Here is a 20597-nt window from a genome sequence, read left to right as displayed (position 1 = left end):
TGTTGTTTTGAGTTTTAGGCAAAGGGCATGTTTTTTTTTTCACAGAATTTGCATTGCTTGATGGTCCGTACACCCCTTGTTGACTGTTCTAAGGTCCCATTACCCATTACATAATTTAAATTTTTTGGTTCTTTTTACATTTTGGTTAGTATTTTGATAATTACAGTATTTGAACCATAAAGTATTATGCCCCTGGCATAGCTTACACATTGGGATTTAGGTTTTCCTTTTTGTTGGTAATCCTAAATTTGTCTATAGCCTTGCTGTACAATCTTTTTTTTTTTTTCTTTTTCAGCTATTGTACCCTTTGTTACCTTCTCTGCTCCCCCAAATGGCTGATTAACCTTAATAATATTTAAGATATTGCAAATGATATAATAAATATGAAAAAATTGCACAATAGGAAAGCTGGTCAATAAATCTTAATTTATCATATTGAAAAAAATAAATAAATAACTGAATAAAAAAAATAAAGATACAACTTAACGAGAGATGCGGGTATTGAGGCTACTGCAGTGATCAACCTTTGGTCTAGGTTGACATTTATGTTGTTTCTCTTTCGATTCATTATGTAAAGCAGACTACGGGCAATCAAATAAGAGAGAGAGAGAGAGAGAGAGAGAGAGAGAGAGAGAGAGTCGAGTCCCCTAGCCTCTCGGCTCCCCGTTCCCACTTTTCCTTCCCCTCCCCTGTCACGTGACCATGCCGCCCAGCGTGGCTTCCTCAAGTCAGTGGTAGCCCTAAATTTGTGAGAGAAGGACGTAGGCAAAGAACAAGTGATGTGTGGCTGTATTTGAGGGCATAAGTAACAATACTAGGAGAGGGGGATATTAACTATACATCTCACAAGTTTGACTATTATGTCTCCCCATGGGTGGCTCCATTAGTACTACTCTCGGTTTTTAAGGCGGAAGTGCTTGATTTTGGGACCCCACTCGTCAACGTTGTATGTGTTGGCGTCCATCTTGGAGCGGGCACCGCCCCTCCCTTTGTCGGAGTCTAGTGTGCTGTGGAGCTTTTGTGTGTCTTCGTTGTTTAAATGTGACTTTGCTGCGTGTTATTGTCTGTCTCTGCGGTCAGAGGATATGTTTCGTACATGTTCCGTGTTTGACCTTTCAGATTCAATACCGTTAGAGGACAGAATCTGTCTTCTGAAAAAAAAAGAAAGAAAAAAAAATCAGATTGATTAAACTCGAAGCCGGGTGTCGTAATATATTGATGAACAGTAAATGGACGTTTTTTTTTTTTTTTTTCTGTGGGCGGTTTATTCATAAGATATTATGGTCTATGGACTCTCAAAATGTCTACCAGCTGTTCTTTACTGGACTTGCCAAGTATATTCTTTATCACATGCTGTGTTTGTTGTTCTGCTACTTTTAATTTTCTTTGTTATATCCAAGTCCTTACACACTGATCTTATTAAACTCTGACAAGTGTGCTATGACATTTAAGTGGAGATTATGTTCCATAACAAATGCAACCAGTTTTATTTCACCTTTAACATACTTTTCTATCATAGGGTTACCAACATATAACAATGACATAAGTGGGGGCTACTTATATACATTTTTAATACTAGTTTTATTTTATTTATTTATTCATTTTTCTTATGAAGGAATGACACTGGCCAAGGGCAACAAAAATCCCCCCCCCAAAAAAAAAGCCCACTGAAATGCCGGTCCCATAAAAGGGTCAAAGCAGTGGTCAAAAATTGATGAATAAGTGTCTTGAAACCTCCCTTTTGAAGGAATTCATAGGAAGTCATAGGAAGGTGGAAATACAGAAGCAGGCAGGGATTTCAGAGTTTACCAGAAAAAAGGGATGAATGATTGAGAGTACTGGTTATCTCTTGCGTTAGAGAGATAAACAGCATAGCGGGTGAGAGAAAGAAGAAAGTCTTGTGCAGCGAGGCCGCAGAAAGAGGGGAGGCATGCAGTTAGCAAGATCAGAAGAGCAGTTAGCATGAAAATAGCGGTAGAAGACAGCTAGATATGCAACATTGCGGCGGTGAGAGAGAGAGGCTGAAGCCAGTCAGTTAGAGGAGAGGAGTTGATGAAACGAAAACCTTTTGATTCCACCCTGTCTAGAAGAGCAGTATGAGTGGAACCCCCCCAGACATGTGAAGCATACTCCATGCATGGACGGATAAGGCCCTTGTACAGAGTTAGCAGCTGTGGGGTGAGAAAAACTGGCGGAGACGTCTCAGAACACCTAACTTCATAAAAGCTGTTTTAGCTAAAGATGAGATGTGAAGTTTCCAGTTCAGATTATAAGTAAAGGATAAACCAAGGATGTTCAGTGTACAAGACGAGAACAGGTAAGTGTCATTGAAGTAGAGGGGATAGTTGTCTGGAAGGTTGTGTCGAGTTGATAGATGGAGGAATTGAGTTTTTGAGGCATTGAAAAATACCAAGTTTACTCTGCCCCAATCAGAAATTTTAGAAACATCAGAAGTCAAGCGTTCTGTGGCTTCCCTGCGTGAAATGTTAACCTCCTGAAGGGTTGGACGTCTATGAAAAGACGTGCAAAAGTGCAGGGTGGTATCATCAGCGTAGGAATAGATAGGACAAGAAGTTTGGTTTAGAAGATCATTAATGAATAATAAGAAGAAAGTGGGTGACAGGACAGAACCCTGAGGAACACCACTGTTAATAGATCTAGGAGAAGAACAGTGACCGTCTACCACAGCAGCAATAGAACGGGCAAAAAAGAAACTTGAGATGAAATTACAGAGAGAAGGATAGAAGCCGTAGGATGGTAGTTTTGGAAAACAAAGCTTTGTGCCAGACTCTATCAAAAGCTTTTGATATGTCCAAGGCAACAGTAAAAGTTTCACCAAAATCTCTAAAAGAGGATGACCAAGACTCAGTAAGGAAAGCCAGAAGATCACCAGTAGAGCGGTCTTGACGGAACCCATACTGGCGATCAGATAGAAGGTTGTGAAGTGATAGATGGTTAAGAATCTTCCTGTTGAGGATAGATTCAAAAACTTTAGATAGGCAGGAAATTAAAGCAATAGGGCGGTAGTTTGAGGGATTAGAACGGTCACCCTTTTTAGGAACAGGTTGAATGAAGGCAAACTTCCAGCAAGAAGGAAAGGTAGATGTTGACAGACAGAGCTGAAAGAGTTTGACTAGGCAAGGTGCAAGCACGAAGGCACAGTTTCGGAGAACAATAGGAGGGTCCCCATCAGGTCCATAAGCCTTCCGAGGGTTTAGGCCAGCGAGGGCATGGAAAACATCATTGCGAGGAATTTTAATAGGTGGCATGAAGTAGTCAGAGGATGGAGGAGAGGGAGGAACAAGCCCAGAATCATCCAAGGTTGAGATTTTAAGAAAAGGTTTGAGCGAAGGGTTCGATCCAAGGCTGGATGCTCCATTTATGTGCGCAATGACTTAACCTGCTCTCGTGCCCACGCTCTTGAATCTTCCGGGTTTTCCACCATCTGGCTACGACTACAGAGTCACTCACAAACTAAATCTATCTGTGCTGTATACCTCTCACCTAACTCTTCTGACTATAAGAAATTCTTTGACTACTTAACTTCCAAATTGGAGCACATTCTGACCCTCTTCCCTTTTGCAGAGATCTCCATTCTTGGAGACTTCAGTGTTCACGGCCAGCTTTGGCTTTCCTCTCCCTTCACTGACCATCCTGTTGAACTAACCTACAACTTTTCTATCCTCCACGACCAAGAGCAATTGGTGCAACACCCTACTTGTATTCCTGACCGTCTTGGAGATACGCCCAACATTCTTGACCTTTTCCTGACCTCTAATCCTTCTGCTTATGCTGTCACCCTCTCTTCTCCATTGGGCTCCTCCGATCACAATCTCATATCTGTATCTTGTCCTATCGCTCCAATCCCTGCTCAGGATCCCCCTAAGCGAAGGTGCCTCTGGCGTTTTGCCTCTTCTAGTTGGGGGGACCTGAGGAGGTATTTTGCTGATTTTCCTTGGAATGACTACTGCTTCCGTGTCAGGGACCCGTCTTTGTGTGCTGAGTGCATAACAGAGGTGATAGTGTCTGGCATGGAGGCGTATATTCCTCACTCTTTTTCTCGTCCTAAACCTTGGTTTAACACAGCTTGTTCTCTTGCTATACATGATAGAGAGGTGATCCACAAAAGATACTTAAGCCTTCCATCACCAGAATCTCATGCACTTTATATTTTTGCCCGGAACTATGCCAAGTCCAACTAGCCAAAAACTCCTTCATTAACAGAAAGTGTCAAAACTTTTCAAGATCGTGACTTCTGGCATCTAGCCAAAAGATATCTCCAATAACTTTGCTTCTTCTTCTTCACCCTCCTCTATTTCAACCAGATGGCACCACTGCTATCACATCTATTTCTAAAGCTGAACTCTTCGCTCAAACCTTTGCTAAAAACTCTACCTTGGACGATTCTGGACTTGTTCCTCCCACTCCTCCACCCTCTGACCCTCTGACCCTCTGACTCCTTCACCCTTCCTTAAGGGTTGGATGTCTATGAAAAGATGTGGAAAAGTGCATGGTAGTATCATCAGCGTAGGAGTGCATAGGCCAAGAAGTTTGGTTTAGAAGGTCATTCATGAATAATAAGATAGTGGGTGACAGGACAGAACCCTGAGGAACACCACTGTTAATAAATTTAAGAGAAGAACAGTGACCGTCTACCACAGAAGCAATCGAACGGTCAGCAAGGAAACTTGTGATGAAGTTACAGAGAGAAGGATAAAAGCCGTAAGCTTTGTGCCAGAGTCTATGAAAAGCATTTGATATGTCCAAGGCAAAAGTTTCACCAAAATCCCTAAAAAGACTCAGTAAGGAAAACCAGAAGATCACCAGTAGAGCGGCCTTGACGGAACCCATACTGGCGATCAGATAGAAGGTTGTGAAGAGATAGATGTTTAAGACTCTTACTGTTGAGGATAAATTCAAAAACTTTAGATAGGTAGCAAATTTAAGAAATAGGACGGTAGTTTGAGGGATTAGAACGTTCACCGTTTTTTTTAGGAACGTGCTGAATGTAGGAAAACTTCCAGCAAGAAGGAAAGGTAGATGTTGACTGACAGACAGAGCTGAAAGAGCCTTCCGAGTGTTTAGGCCAGCGAGGACATCATCGCGAGAAATTTTAATAGGTAGCATGAACGGGCAGGAGTCAGAGTCTGGTCAGGTCAGGAGTCAGAGGAAGGAGGAGAGGAAGAAAGAAGTCCAGAATAGTCCAAGGTAGAGTTTTTAGCAAAGTTTTGAGCGAAGAGTTCAGCTTTAGAAATAGATGTGATAGCAGTGGTACTATCTGTTTGAAAAAAAAAATGAGGGAAAGAAGAAGCAAAGTTATTGGATATTTTTTTTGGCTAGATGCCAGAAGTCAGGAGGGGAGTTAGATCTTGAAAGATTTTGACACTTTCTGTTAATGAAGGCGTTTTTGGCTAGTTGGAAAATAGAACAGAATTGAGATATCTCTATTCTTGGAGACTTCAATGTTCACCACCAGCTTTGGCTTTCCTCTTCCTTCACTGACCATCCTAGTGACTTCAACTTCTTTAACTTCAACTTCAACTTCTATGAAGTTAAGAGTTCTGAGACGTCTTTGCCAGTTTTTCTCACCACTCCAGCTGCTAACTCTGTGCAAGGGCCTTATTCGTCCATGTATGGAGTATGCTTCACATGTCTGGCGGGGTTCCACTCGTACCGCTCTTCTAGACAGGGTGGAATCAAAAGCTTTTCTTCTCATCAACTCCTCTCCTCTAACTGACTGTCTTCAGCCTCTCTCTCATCGCCGCAATGTTGCATCTCTAGCTGTCTTTTACCGCTATTTTCATGCTAACTGCTCTTCTGATCTTGCTAACTTCTTGCCTCTACTCCTCCTGCGGCCTCGCTGCACAAGACTTTCTTCTTTCTCTCACCCGTATTCTGTTCACCTCTCTAATGCAAGAGTTAACCAGTATTCTCGATCATTTATCCCTTTCTCTGGTAAACTGTGGAACTCCCTAACTGGTTCTGAATTCCTTCAAGAGGAAGGTTTCAAGACACTTATCCTTAAATTTTTGAATACCGCTTTGGACATTTTTCTGGGACTGACATCTCAGTGGGCTTTTTTTTTATTGGATTTTTGTTGCCTTTGGCCAGTGTCCCTCCTACATAAAAAAAAAAAAAAGAAAAGAAAAAAAAAACTGCAAAAGGGAAGAGATTCAGAATGTGCTCCACTTTGGAAGTTAAGTAGTCAAATAATTCCTTATAATCTGAGGAGTTAGGGTAGAGGTATACAGCACAGATAAATTTATTATGAGAGTGACTCTTTAGTGGTAGCCAGATGGTGGAATACTCGGAAGATTCAAGAGCCTGGGCACGGGTGCAGGTTAAACACATAAACGCAACATCCAGCTTTGGATCGAAAATGAGGATAGTGAAAGTAGGAGGGAACAAAAAAATGGCCTACTGTCATTTACCTCAGGCACCTGAGTTTCAGTGAGGAAAAGAAGATGAGGTTTAGGAGAGGAGAGGTGGTGTTCTACAGATTTAACATTAGATCTTAGAATGTTGCAGAAGTTATTGGAGAAGAAGTTGAGGGGAAGTGTCAAGACACTTAGGATCGTTATCAGAAGGCAGTTCGACCTGGGGACATTTGTGGTCCCTTCTCCAGATGGGGTCTCAGAGGCCGGCGTAGGAGTCGCCATGATAATTTTGAAATTTTGTGTGAAGGGTGTGCGTGTTATTAGGTGCTTGTAGTTTTGTGTGGAGGAAGAGAGTTGTCTTTAGAGGGGAGGCTGTGATTGCCTCCTTGTGTTGTGAGACACAAAGGGGAACGTTCAGTGAGGTCACAACTGGGTTTAACGATAAGTTCACAACATCCCCAGATTCAGTGCTTTAGGCATCTCTGGGAGTAATTATCGTTTCGGCAGGTGCCGGAAAATTCCCCAAGGTTGGCAACTCTAGTAGGTAGACCCAAATGGTTGGATGTTCCTTCTTCACAGGGCTCCAGAAGCGAGTGACATTTGGTCTTTCTAATAATAGTTTGTGGCTATGATCTGTACATACTTCTGTCAGTGTTTCCTAAGTACGTCTCCTTCCACAGTCCTATTTTCTTTTGAAAGTGAAGAACTATGTCATATAGATTGAAAATGTTTGTTGGTGGAGAGACAAATTGAATTAATTCAGTTTCCTGAATCTGTCTGCACGACAGGTCATTTGTGCAACTCCTACTTAAGTTGTGTAAAAAAAAAAGAAATGTGAAAAGAAGACCCATGTTCTGATAAGAAAGAAGCTACTGCATCTAGCAACTTGACCAATCTTGCGAATATCCTCCCACGCGACAGCCAGCGCGTTGGTTTTCTGATATTTTTATTTATTTATTTATTTATTTATTTATTGAGGGGGGGGGCACTAAAAATCAGAGAGCTATCTTTTGGAGTATTCCGCCGGTTTACCAACATGACACTGATGTTTTGTTTCCAGGTAATGCTGGAGGTAAATGCCTGAGGTGAGCTGGTTTCATATTATTGTTGACCAGCTTATTCTCACAGATGAAGAACAAAGTTTATGGAGGATCAGAGTTCGTAGCGGTATATCCAAAAAGCACAATATTCCTTGAACTGCTGATATGTAGAAAGATCTGTCTTCTTTTCTATGTACATGTTTGATTTTCTTCGTCTGCGTCACTGCTACGGCAGTTGTAACTGTCATGTTTTAGCTTTTTAGCTTTTTTCAGCTTTTTATGTTTGTATGTGATTTTCAAAGATGTGATTTCCTAAGACAAAACTGAACATTTAGGGATTTGTAGAGACTCATAATTGACCATTATTTGTTTGAGGCTGGTAATGTTGTAGACAAGGTTCTGTCAAGTAATAAAATGAAGTAATAAAATATTTGGAATATTTTTAGTTACCGTCAAGTAGAGAGCAAGAAATATGGCAAAACGAGCTAAATGCTATGCAAATTATTTTGATTTTGGGATATATTATCACCATGGAATGATTGTTACTTTTCCTTTCTGCATAAGTATACTTTATCCAGTTAAGTTATACAATTAACATAAACCAGTATAAATCCTGGCACGTATGGAAGAAACAAACATGTTGTGATGGCAAATTTTAGCCGGGCGCTGGTGAATACGTCTTCCAACGTATTATCTCCGAGTTGCAGCTTGACTTTTTTTTTTTTTTTAATGTAGGAAAGATACCGGCCAAGGGCAACAAAAATATAAAAAAAAATAATAAAAAAAAATAAATATATAAAAAAAGGGCCCACTGAGGTGCCGGTCCAAGAACAGTGAAAGGCGGTCGTCAAAAAGTAAAGGACAATTGTGTTCAAACCTCCCTCTTGAAAGACTTCAAATACAAAGGAGGAAATACAGAAACAGGAAGGGAGCTCCAGAGTTTAACAGAGAAAGGGATGAATGAGTGAGAATACTGGTTAACTCGTACATTAGAAAGCTGGACAAAATAAGAGAGAGAGAGAGAGAGAGAGAGAGAGAGAGAGAGAGAGAGAGAGAGTCTTGTGCAGGGAGCCCGCGGAAGAAAGGGAGACATGCAATAAGCAAGATCAGAAAAGCAGTTACCATGAAAATAACGATATAGGATTGCAAGAGATGCAACATTGCGGTGATGAGAAAGAGGTTGAAACAGTGAGTTAGATGAGAGGTGTTGATAAGACGAAAAGTGTTTAATTCTAAAAAAAAGTCTAAAAAGAGTCTAAAAAAAGCGGTACGAGTGGTATGTGAAGCGTAATCCATACATGGGCCTATAAGGCCCCTGTACAGAGTTAGCAGCAAGAGGGGCGGGGATTAGAAAAAAATTGACAGAGATGATTCAGATTACCTAACTTCATAAAAGCTGTTTTAGCTTGATATAAGATGTGAAATTTCCTGTTTAGATTATAAGATTAGGACAGACCGATGATATTCAGTGTAGAAGAGGGGGGCAGTTGAGTGTCATTGAAGAGGAGGGGATAGTTATTTGGGAGGTTGTTTCGAGTTGACAGATGGAGGAATTGACTTTTTGAGGCAATGAACAATACTAAGTTTGTTCTGCCCCAATCAGAAATTTTAGAGAGATCAGAAGTCGGGCGTTCAGTGGTTTCCGTGCATGAATTGTTTCCTGAGGGGTTGGACGCCTACGAAAAGACTTGGAAAAGTGAAGGGTGGTATCATTAGCGTAGGAGTGGATAGAACAAGAAGTTTGATTTAGAAGATCCTTGATGAATAAAAGGAAGAAAATGGGTGACAGAACAGAACCCTGATGAACACCACTGTTAATAGGTCAATTTAGAAAGGTGTCGCCATATTTAATGTATTATTTTAAGTGAAGGGTGTGTGTGTGCATGTAGTTTTATGTGAAAGAAGAGAATTACCTTCAGAGGGCAGATTGTAACTGCTCTCTAAAACTAAAAATTACAAACTTTGCAATTAAGAACATAAAAAAAGCTGATTTCTTTCTTGTATATATATATATATATATATATATATATATATATATATATATATATATATATATATATATATATATATATATATATATATATATATATATATACTACCCTCCTTCAGTTGACTTTCTTTGGTCTCTGTTGCAATATTTCATCTCTTGCCGTCTTCTGCTATAGTCCTTATGGTTAGTGTTTATCTGATCTTGCTACCTACATATTTATTTCTCTCCCCCTCTCACAAACTCGTTCTGTAAGATGTTGTATTTACTCTTTCCATCTCACTAACTCACTAAAACTAATCTGCAGCATAATTCTTGCTACCTACATATTTATTTCTCTCCCCCTCTCACAAACTCGTTCTGTAAGGTATTGTATTTACTCTTTCCATCTCACTAACTCACTAAAACTAATCTGCAGCATAATTCTTTCCTCCTTTTCTTCAGTATACTCCGGAATTCTACCTGTTTCTGTTTCTCAGTCTTATGAACTAAACTATTTCGGGATGAATGTCGGAATATTTTTACAACAAGATTTGCTTCTGTTTTGGAATACTACCCCGAAGTTTATTTATTTATTTATTTATTTATTTATTTATTTATTATTATCATTATTTTATCTATTATTTATTTATTTTTTTTATTTACTTATTTATTTATTTTATTTTTATTTATTTATTTATTTATTTTTTTTCAGGGGATCAAAAAAATAGACGGCTTTTCTTTCTGTTCGATGAAAATAATATTTGTATTGTATTCTAGCAAACTAGGGCATGGACTGCGAATGGTTAAAAAATATAGTTATATGATATTATAGTATTAAGAAAATTTTTAGGGATTTACTCAATTGTAATGCTGTTAACCATTTTAAATGAGATGCGCGCCCGCGGGTATGTGTGTGTATGTGTGTGTGTGTGTGCTAATAGCAGTGCCGCATATTTTTTTCCTTTTATTAAAGGAAATATAAAGACATCTTATTGACCATTTCATCATTAAAATGTATATTTTCAATGAAAAAAAACAACAACTAATTTTCAGACGAATAGCGGACGTCAGCATCGTCAGCATCGTGAGAAATGTTGGAACATCGCAGCACACCACTGGCCAAGAAATACTATTCGGTGATGGAAGAACCACATGCCGAGGACTTATCCTTCACCTGACAAACAATAACACCAACCATGCACATAGGTATTCCTTTTAGGAATTAAGAAAAAAAAAAATTATATATATATATATATATATATATATATATATATATATATATATATATATATATATATATATATATATATATATATATATATATATATATATATATATATATATATATATATATATATATATATATATATATATATATATATATATATATATATATATATATATATATATATATATATATATATATATATATATATATATATATATATATATATATATATATATATATATATATATATATATATATATATATATATAAAACACTGCATAAAAATCGCCGTGCTTGCAAATGCAAATTTTGTTGCAGAGTACTAGAGAATACTGGACTATGGAAGTTTCCTGAAATGAAGGTTGTTGTGATTGGTGAGACGACAGGAATGAAAACGGTTCTTCTCCATCAAAGCTTTCGTAATACCATTCACATTCTCTATATAGCTCTTCACTATCAGACCAAAATTATCACAACAGACCCTGAGACACGAGTTAAATTCACCCTCCACATCTTGAAAGAAGGTATGTTTAAGAGAGAGAGAGAGAGAGAGAGAGAGAGAGAGAGAGAGAGAGAGAGAGAGAGAGAGAGAGAGAGAGAGAGAGAGAGAGAGAGAGAGAGAGAGAGAGAGAGAGAGAGAGATGCACTGCAAAAAAGTGTTTAAAGCCTAATATATATATATATATATATATATATATATATATATATATATATATATATATATATATATATATATATATATATATATATATATATATATATATATATATATATATATATATATATATATATATATATATATATATATATATATATATATATATATATATATATATATATACGAGTATATACATTGTTACGCAGGGCAGCCTAGTGGCCAATAAATCTAAGAAAAAAGAGAAGTATGAAGGATAATAGAGAAACAAAGGAGCAGGAGGCAAATGAGATATGACACACAGAGTTGGTCAGTTTTATTATTAGCTTAGTATATATCTATTTATTAATTTCCTCCACTTTCTATTATCTTACTTTATTGAAACCCATACCACCACTAAGTGCAGAAACAATATTTACAATGAAATTGTATAATCAGAATTGGCCCCTTTGATGAATCTTAACAAGCATGGAAATTAAAACGTTATTAGCGCAGACTGAGAAGTGAGTTGGTGTGTGAGCGTGCTCCTTGCCGTCAAGCTCCCTGTTCTTCCTCTTTCCCTCCTCTTCCCTGTCACACGACCAAGCCACCCGGGGCGTTGCTTTCTTTCTTCAGTTACTGCAGCAGTCTGATATCAGTAGAGAGTAGGCGGTGAGTTGCCATATATGTTTAAAAAGTACCACTGAACAATCACTGTATTACTGTGTTACCTGTACATTTTCTTCATTGACGCATAAATAAATTTAATCTGTCATTTGCTAACCGTTTTCAATAGGGCTTTGTATGCATAGACTGTACAAAAAAAAAAAAAAAAAAACACTAAATGCCGCGCGGCGCCAGTCGAGTACGTAGCGAGCACAGGAGAAAAGGAAGGTGGGGGAGGACCACCTAGGCGAGCGGCTCCCGCAGCACACATCTTACACGTTAATTTCTTGCAAAATAAAGCAAAACACAGCATATGTGCATAGACTATATTCAACTCTGAATTACTTAAACTATCAAAATCTTGAAAAATGTACCTTAACTCGCGGTGCGTCGCATCTCTGTTATACAGATATATATATATATATATATATATATATATATATATATATATATATATATATATATATATATATATATATATATATATATATATATATATATATATATATATATATATATAGCAGAGATGCATCACATGTATATATTTTGCGGATACGGATGCGGACACGAATGCGGATATAATTTTCTACCAAATAACGGATGCGGATGTGAATACGGATATCAAGTTATGACATGCTCACGGATGAGGATGTGTTCAGGATTTTGGTATAAAATCACCATATAGCACCAATTACTACCAGATGAAAACCGCTTTTGTTGTACAATACTGCTTTTGTTTTATTTTAAGTATTATGAAGAGTTTCAGCCACACAGGTTGTTTGTTACGAGGATCCGGGACAGAGACCCAGCTCGTCGTGCCTTCTCGTGCATCCCACCAACCTGGTGCCCAAATACTAGCTGTAAAGGAGAGAACCCTAAGTGAGAGTCTCCCGAACTGCAAACAGCTCATATGTGATGCCCACAGCCCAATCCTTGTCCTGATCGAGGCAGAACGCCCCCAATATTGTCTTTAGAGTTTGGTGCTGGCTAGCACATGACTGATTCCCGATTCAGTCATGGTTTGAGTGAATATCTTGGACGTGAAATCCGCACCCTAGTCGGACTGCACTTCCTTGGGCAGTAGGCGAAGGAATTTAGCAGGTGAAGAAGTTTAGCAGCGCCTTCAATACTACTCGCGTGTGGGTGCTATGCGGAATTGCCTAGGGTACTGGGTAGTTACATCCATTATTGTCAATAGATACTTATGGCCAGCACTTGAAGGAAGAAGAGGACTTAATATGCCAATCACCACCCGAGTAAAGACTGGTTCTACGGTTGAAATAGGGAGGAAAAGGGAATACAGGATGGAGCTGATCAGGTTTGCCAACCAACTGACAGGTGAGACTGTATTTAATAACAGCAGCTACCCACCTGACCATACTAGGCTACCAAAATTCCGTCGTAATCGCTCCACTGTCTTCGTGACTCCGAAATACCCAGCTAATGGGCCTTCATATACTAACTGTATTAGCGCCTCCCGGAACTTTGACGACAGTGCAACCTGTAGCAATTCTCCAACCTCCTCTCTTCACCTTCGATATAGGATATTGGCCCTCAATATAAACTCTTCCCGTCCCTCATGTCCCTTACTGCCCTCTCCTATTTTTTTTTTGCAGAGTAGGGAGCTAACTCCCCATCCTAGTGCTACCTTTTTTTGTCAGCTCAACAGGCTTTATCTTAGTAATTTCGGCAGAAATATGATGTAAGGGGAACGCCGATACCCTGGATCCCCTTCGGAGTCTACAAAGAGAGCTGAGTTGGTTAACACGCCCTGAGAGGTATTGTCCTCAGCCGCTGCTCCCCACCTCTAGTACACTCCAAAGGGGAGACTCCTCCCCAGATGAGTTAAGAGTCTCTCCGCCCTCAGCAGCCGCCCCCAACATACTAGACACAACAAACTTAGTCCCGGACTCTTTACCGGAGCCCACAGCTTCCAAACCCGGTGACAGCTCAGCGTAACTGGTACCTCTGGGGTGTTGCGAAGAGTGAGATGAGCCAAAAATAAAACGATCAAAACACATTAACTGCCTCACCCAAGGCAGCTCCCTCAACCATGTCAGATGCCTTCTGCTGTGGTTTTGCCTCCTCGCAGTCAGCCTCGGCACTCTGATTTAAGAGTGAGCCAAACTCCGGGTCACCTTGACTCTCGCCAACAACGGGACATGCCTCTAGACACTCCGCCCCCACTGTAACATCATCAATTACTCAAGTTCCTCTACTTATGTCCCTGCCTTATTGCCTTCGATCTCAGGAGATATAGAGGGCACAGACATGGAGGGCACAGGAGGAGGAGGCAGTAGACACCTGCCGAAACGATAATTACTCCCAGTGAGGTCTAAAGCACTGTTCAGGGGGTGCTGTGAACTTATCATTAAACCCAGCTGTGACCTCACTGAACGTTTCCCTTTGTTTCTCACAACACAAGGGGGCAGTCACAGCCTGCCCTCTAAAGACAACTCTCTTCCTCCACATGAAACTACAAGCACCTAATAACACACACACCCTTCACTCAAAAATTTTAAAATCATGGCGACTCCTACACCAGCCTCGGAGTCCCCATCTGGGGAGGGGACCATAAATGTCCCCAGGTCGGACTGCCTTTCCGTCGACGACCCTAAGTGTCTTGACACCCCCCTCAACTTTTTCTTCATTAACTTATGCAACATTCGCGGTCTAAGATCTAATTTTCAATCTGTAGAACACCACCTCTCCTCTTCTAAACCTCATCTTCTTTTTCTCAGTAAAACTCAGGTGTCTGAGGCAACTGACAGTAGTCCCTTTTCTGTTCCCTCCTACTTTCTCTATCCTCATTTTCGATCCAAAGCTGGATGCTGCGTTTATGTGCGCAGTGACTCAACCTGCTCTCGTGCCCACGCTCTTGAATCTTCCGAGTTTTCCACCATCTGGCTACGACTAAAGAATCATTCTCATACTAAATTTATCTGTGCTGTATACCTCTCTCCTAACTCCTCCGACTATAAAAAAATCTTTGACTACTTAACTTCCAAAGTGGAGCACATTCTGACCCTCTTCCCTTTTGCAGAGATCTCCATTCTTGGAGACTTCAATGTTCACCACCAGCTTTGGCTATCCTCTCCCTTCACTGACCATCCTGGTGAACTAGCCTACAACTTTGCTATCCTCCATGACCTAGAGGAATTGGTTTAACACCCTACTCGTATTCCTGACCGTCTTGGAGATACGCCCAACATTCTTGACCTTTTTCTGACCTCTAATCCTTCTGCTTATGCTGTCACCCTTTCTTCTCCGTTGGGCTCCTCCGATCACAATCTCATATCTTTATCTTGTCCTATCACTCCAATCCCTCCTCAGGATCCCTCTAAGCGAAGGTGCCTCTGGCGTTTTGCCTCTGCTATTTGGGGGGACCTGAGGAGGTATTTTGCTGATTTTCCTTGGAATGACTACCGTCTTTGTGTGCTGAGCGCATAACAAAGGTGATAGTGTCTGGCATGGAGGCGTACATTCCTCACTCTTTTTCTCGTCCTAAACTTTCTAAACCTTGGTTTAACACAGCTTGTTCTCGTGGTATACATAATTACTAAGGTACTTAAGCCTTCCATCACCAGAATCTCATGCACTTTATATTTCTGCCCGGAACCATGCCAAGTCTGTTCTCCAACTAGCCAAAAACTCCTTCATTAACAGAAAATGTCAAAACCTTTCAAGATCTAACTCCCCTCGTGATTTCTGGCATCTAGCCAAAAATATCTCCAGTAACTTTACTTCTTCTTCTTTCCCTCCTCTATTTCAACCAGATGGCACCACTGCTATCACATCTATTTCTAAAGCTGAACTCTTTGCTCAAACCTTTGCTAAAAACTCTACCTTGGACGATTCTGGGCTTGTTCCTCCCTTTCCTCCACCCTCTGACTACTTCATGCCACGTATTAAAATTCTTCGCAATGATGTTTTCCATGCCCTCGCTGGCCTAAACCCTTGGAAGGCTTATGGACCTGATGGGGTCCCTCCTATTGTTCTCCGAAGCTGTGCCTCCGTGCTTGCACCTTGCCTAGTCAAACTCTTTCAGCTCTGTCTGTCAACATCTACCTTTCCTTCTTGCTGGAAGTTTGCCTACATTTTACTTATTCCTAAAAAGGGTGACCGCTCTAATCCCTCAAACTACCATCCTATTGCTTTAATTTCCTGCTTATCTAAAGTTTTTGAATCTATCCTCAACAGGAAGATTCTTAAACATCTATCACTTCACAACCTTCTATCTGATCGCCAGTATGGGTTCCGTCAAGGCCGCTCTACTGGTGATCTTCTGGCTTTCCTTATTGAGTCTTGGTCATCCTCTTTTAGAGACTTTGGTGAAACTTTTGCTGTTGCCTTGGACATATCAAAAGCCTTTGATAGAGTCTGGCACAAAGCTTTGATTTCCAAACTACCCTCCTACGGTTTCTATCCTTCTGTCTGTAACTTCATCTCAAGTTTCCTTTCTGACCGTTCTATTGCTGCTGTGGTAGACGGTCACTGTTCTTCTCCTAAATCTATTAACAGTGGTGTTCCTCAGGGTTCTGTCCTGTCACCCACTCTCTTCTTATTATTCATTAATGATCTTCTAATCCAAACTTCTTGTCCTATCCACTCCTATGCTGATGATACCACCCTGCACTTTTCCACGTCTTTTCATAGACGTCCAACCCTTCAGGAGGTAAACATATCACGCAGGGAAGCCACAGAACGCCTGACTTCTGATCTTTCTAAAATTTCTGATTAGGGCAGAGCAAACTTGGTATTGTTCAATGCCTCAAAAACTCAATTCCTCCATCTATCAACTCGACACAACCTTCCAGACAACTATCCCCTCTTCTTCAATGACACTCAATTGTCCCCCTCTTCTACACTGAACATCCTCGGTCTGTCCTTTACTTATAATCTGAACTGGAAACTTCACATCTCATCTCTAGCTAAAACAGCTTCTATGTAGTTAGGTGTTCTGAGACGTCTCCGCCAGTTTTTCTCACCCCTCCCCAGCTGCTAACTCTGTACAAGGGCCTTATCCGTTCATGTATGGAGTATGCTTCACATGTCTGGGGGGATTCCACTCATACTGCTCTTCTAGACAGGGTGGAATCAAAAGGTTTTCGTCTCATCATCTCCTCTCCTCTAACTGACTGTCTTCAGCCCCTCTCTCACCGCCGCAATGTTGCATATCTAGCTGTCTTCTTCCGCTATTTTCATGCCAACTGCTCTTCTGATCTTGCTAACTGCATGCCTCCCCTCCTTCCGCGGCCTCGCTGCACAAGACTTTCTTCTTTCTCTCACCCCTATTCTGTCCACCTCTCTAACGCAAGAGTTAACCAGTATTCTCAATCATTCATCCCTTTCTCTGGTAAACTCTGGAACTCCCTGCCTACTTCTGTATTTCCTTCCACCTTCCTATGACTTGAATTCCTTCAAGAGGGAGGTTTCAAGACACTTATCCACCAATTTTTGACCACTGCTTTGACCCTTTTATGGGACTGGCATATCAGTGGGCATTTTTTTTATTAGATTTTTGTGGCCCTTGGCCAGTATCCTTCCTACATAAAAAAAAAAAGACTCCTTTTCCTTGGCCACCCGCCTCGCCATCGAACAACTGACCACAATCACCAACTCATAATCCCCAGCTACATCTGGACTAGTTAGTTGCCTTTTCATCGAGGAGTCAATTCACTTCTTCATCTGAGCCGGGATCCGGAGATGGAGGCTGCACCCACTTTTTTCCACCTGTCTGGTCTTTCCTTAGGAGAAAGTCCACTCCCTTTACTGACAGGTTCCCAGCTAAGCGCCACCCGCGCCTCCGCTGTCTCTAGCGGGCATTCAAGCTTCACTTAAGCCATGGTTAAACTCTCCCCAGCATTAATCCCACGACATAACACATCTTTATCGGAGGCCACACGGCTTTCAGTAATATTTCTACTTACGGAATGCTGTGCCGCAGTATCGCGCAAGCAATCTCTACTGTACTCTCAAACAGGAACTGCCAGCACCAGTCGAGCTCGAATTTCAGTGCAACTTGTTTCATAGTAAAGGGCGACAAGGGGGAAGATATTCCTACTTCTTCTTTTATAGTGCTGAACATCAACCAGACATCCTCACTCATTTGATCCTGGTCAGACCATACAATTAATGCCATCGGCTCTTTGGGGTGCTTGGGGACCGTAGCTGTCACAAGTTTGGAGAAGTTACTACAGCTTTATAGCAGTAGAGGGTAGATTGGTTATTAAACTTGGGTGCACTGTACATCATGATCATGCTCATTTGGGCCTAATGAAGTCTTGTTACGAGCAGGACATCCCCTCCCAGATTAGACGTCATTGTCTGCCTCTTTTAAACTCTTAAACCGTTTATCTTTCAAGGGAGGGGCTATTTCTTTCTTAACAATTTTGACATTGATCCGTACGTACCTATTACCACCTTAAGAGCTGAATATGAAGTCGTCCTCTCACCAGCGATCTATTTCTTCAGCGTCTCTTACAAATTGCACAGTCTAGGTACGAGTCACTTGGTCGCCTTTTAGCGTCTCTAAACTGATGTCTATATGCCTCTGGCCGCATTTCATACGCTCTGAGGATATCAGCCTTAAATTATTCATAATCATCTGAATTTTCCACTTCCTTCTCAGAATCTAAACCACTATGTAAATTTATTCGCATCAAACTACAGTACTAACTTTAAACTCCTCACAATATGATTTTTTACTGTATCTTCCCTTGTCACCTCTCCTCCTCGAATACCATAAAGAGCATTAACTTCTATATGTGTCTTCTCCAACTCAGATATCCTATTCTTTTTCAGTCTCTTCCCTCTCATACATCTTGGCGTCCTTCTCCACCTCATCCTTCATCCGTGTTGCATTGGCTTCAGTCTCCAGCTCCAGCCTCCTCATTTTTCTAGCTTTATCAGGTTCCATTTCCCTCATCGCCAATTCAGACTTCACCTCATCAGACATACCTTCTCAATGGGAGGTTCCACCAAAACTATGAATGGGACTAGTAGTGCGTCCACGAACACTATTTGTAGTTAAATTCTAGGAAGAAGATATCAACAGACGCCACAAAAGTCTTATGTCACCTTCTATAGAGTTTGCGCATCAAGAGGAAAATTATATTACCAAACATAACGCAGCACATAGAGAGAAATATCATCTGGGCAACAACATGTATTATGTTGGTGTTTATTTAGTATGTTCTAAAAGAGTTATATTATTTTGGTGTTTTTCTTATATGTTGTAAATATTTATGTGTGCGTGTGGTGGTAATAACAGTACTGATGACTGTAATGTTTAATGGTGTTTCATGGATTAGTTAAAAAGTACCACAATGTCTCGATTAATGGATATCTTGTTCAAACCTCCAAACCGACGTGACGAGCGGGTTGCTCGCGTGTAGGGGAGAGAGTTGGAATAGAGTTACCGCAGCAGCAGTACTCGTCCCCCTTTGCCTCTTGCCCATCGCCAGCCTGCTACACAAGACGCACATGCAATCTTCTTCTGCAGCTGCTCCCATGTTCATATGGGGTCGCTGTCAAGACGCACATACAATGACAGTAACAAAATGCCAGTAGCATTTGCCTAACGAAACACAAAACTAAAGTCAACTCAAGCTCTCCTCCCTCCCACCCCCCCCCAAAAAAAAAACTCTTGGTACAATGCCAATCTGCCTGGACACACAAAAGATGCAAGAAAGATGAAGACAAAGAGAACTGAAACAAGACAAGAAACCTTAGTATGTGTGTGTGTGTGTGTATATATATATATATATATATATATATATATATATATATATATATATATATATATATATATATATATATATATATATATATATATATATATATATATATATATATATATTTATTTATTTACTTATTTTTATCTATTTATTTATTTTTTATATTTTTTTCAGGCCTACAACTAGAGCGTGTCAGTGTTTATCGGAAGTGCCTTTACTGTGACGATGGGAAGGCAAGTGTTCGCTTTATCCAATCAAATATCAGCTCACATGATTCCCTGTTTGATGGTAATATGTTTGAGTGTGTGTGTGTGTGTGTGTCATCTATTTATATATATATACTCGTATATATATATATATATATATATATATATATATATATATATATATATATATATATATATATATATATATATATATATATATATATATATATATATATATATATATATATATACAGTGTGTATACTGAAATCCATTTTCGTAAACGGATGATCATGTGTATGTAAATGCGTTCTTATTGCTGAAAATAGAGATGAGCTAACTATTTTCGTGTACATATAGAATTACTTTTATGTTCACTGATCCTAGTTGTTAGATTTCTCTTGGTTTCTCCAATATATCGAGTGTTACAACTGAATTCATAAATGATGTTAGAGATGAGTCCAATAGGAATAATGTCTTTGAATTTGAAGAAAGAGGCAACAGTAAAAGTACAGGTGAAGATAAACTTAGTGTCAGGATATTGTGTTTTAAGTAAGGTAGTGAATCTTTTTTCTAACAGTATAACTAAGGTAGCCATAGTGTGGTAATTTTGTGTGTTTCTTAGGTGTGGAATGTATGTCGTTACAGAAAAGCTGATTAAATTTGCTTTCTAAAAAAATATATAGATGATATGATTAATGATGCCTAAAGGAAACCTCTTAATATTGAAAAATCTTAGA

The 20597-nt window shown here is 39.8% G+C and overlaps 1 long non-coding RNA gene across 1 annotated transcript; it reads left to right on the top strand.

The window, feature by feature from the left end:
• The first annotated feature begins 10442 nt into the window (after nt 1-10442).
• Nucleotides 10443-19945, top strand: LOC135110054 (uncharacterized). The gene is made up of 3 exons (XR_010273064.1): nt 10443-10592; nt 10933-11138; nt 19828-19945. It is a non-coding gene; the product is annotated as an uncharacterized LOC135110054 (long non-coding RNA).
• Nucleotides 19946-20597: the final 652 nt, after the last annotated feature.

This window comes from Scylla paramamosain, chromosome 19 (genome assembly GCF_035594125.1).
Source record: "Scylla paramamosain isolate STU-SP2022 chromosome 19, ASM3559412v1, whole genome shotgun sequence".
Classification (NCBI taxonomy): domain Eukaryota; kingdom Metazoa; phylum Arthropoda; class Malacostraca; order Decapoda; family Portunidae; genus Scylla; species Scylla paramamosain.
Note: the sequence above shows the minus strand (reverse complement) of the source record. Positions and strands in the feature narration are given on the sequence as shown.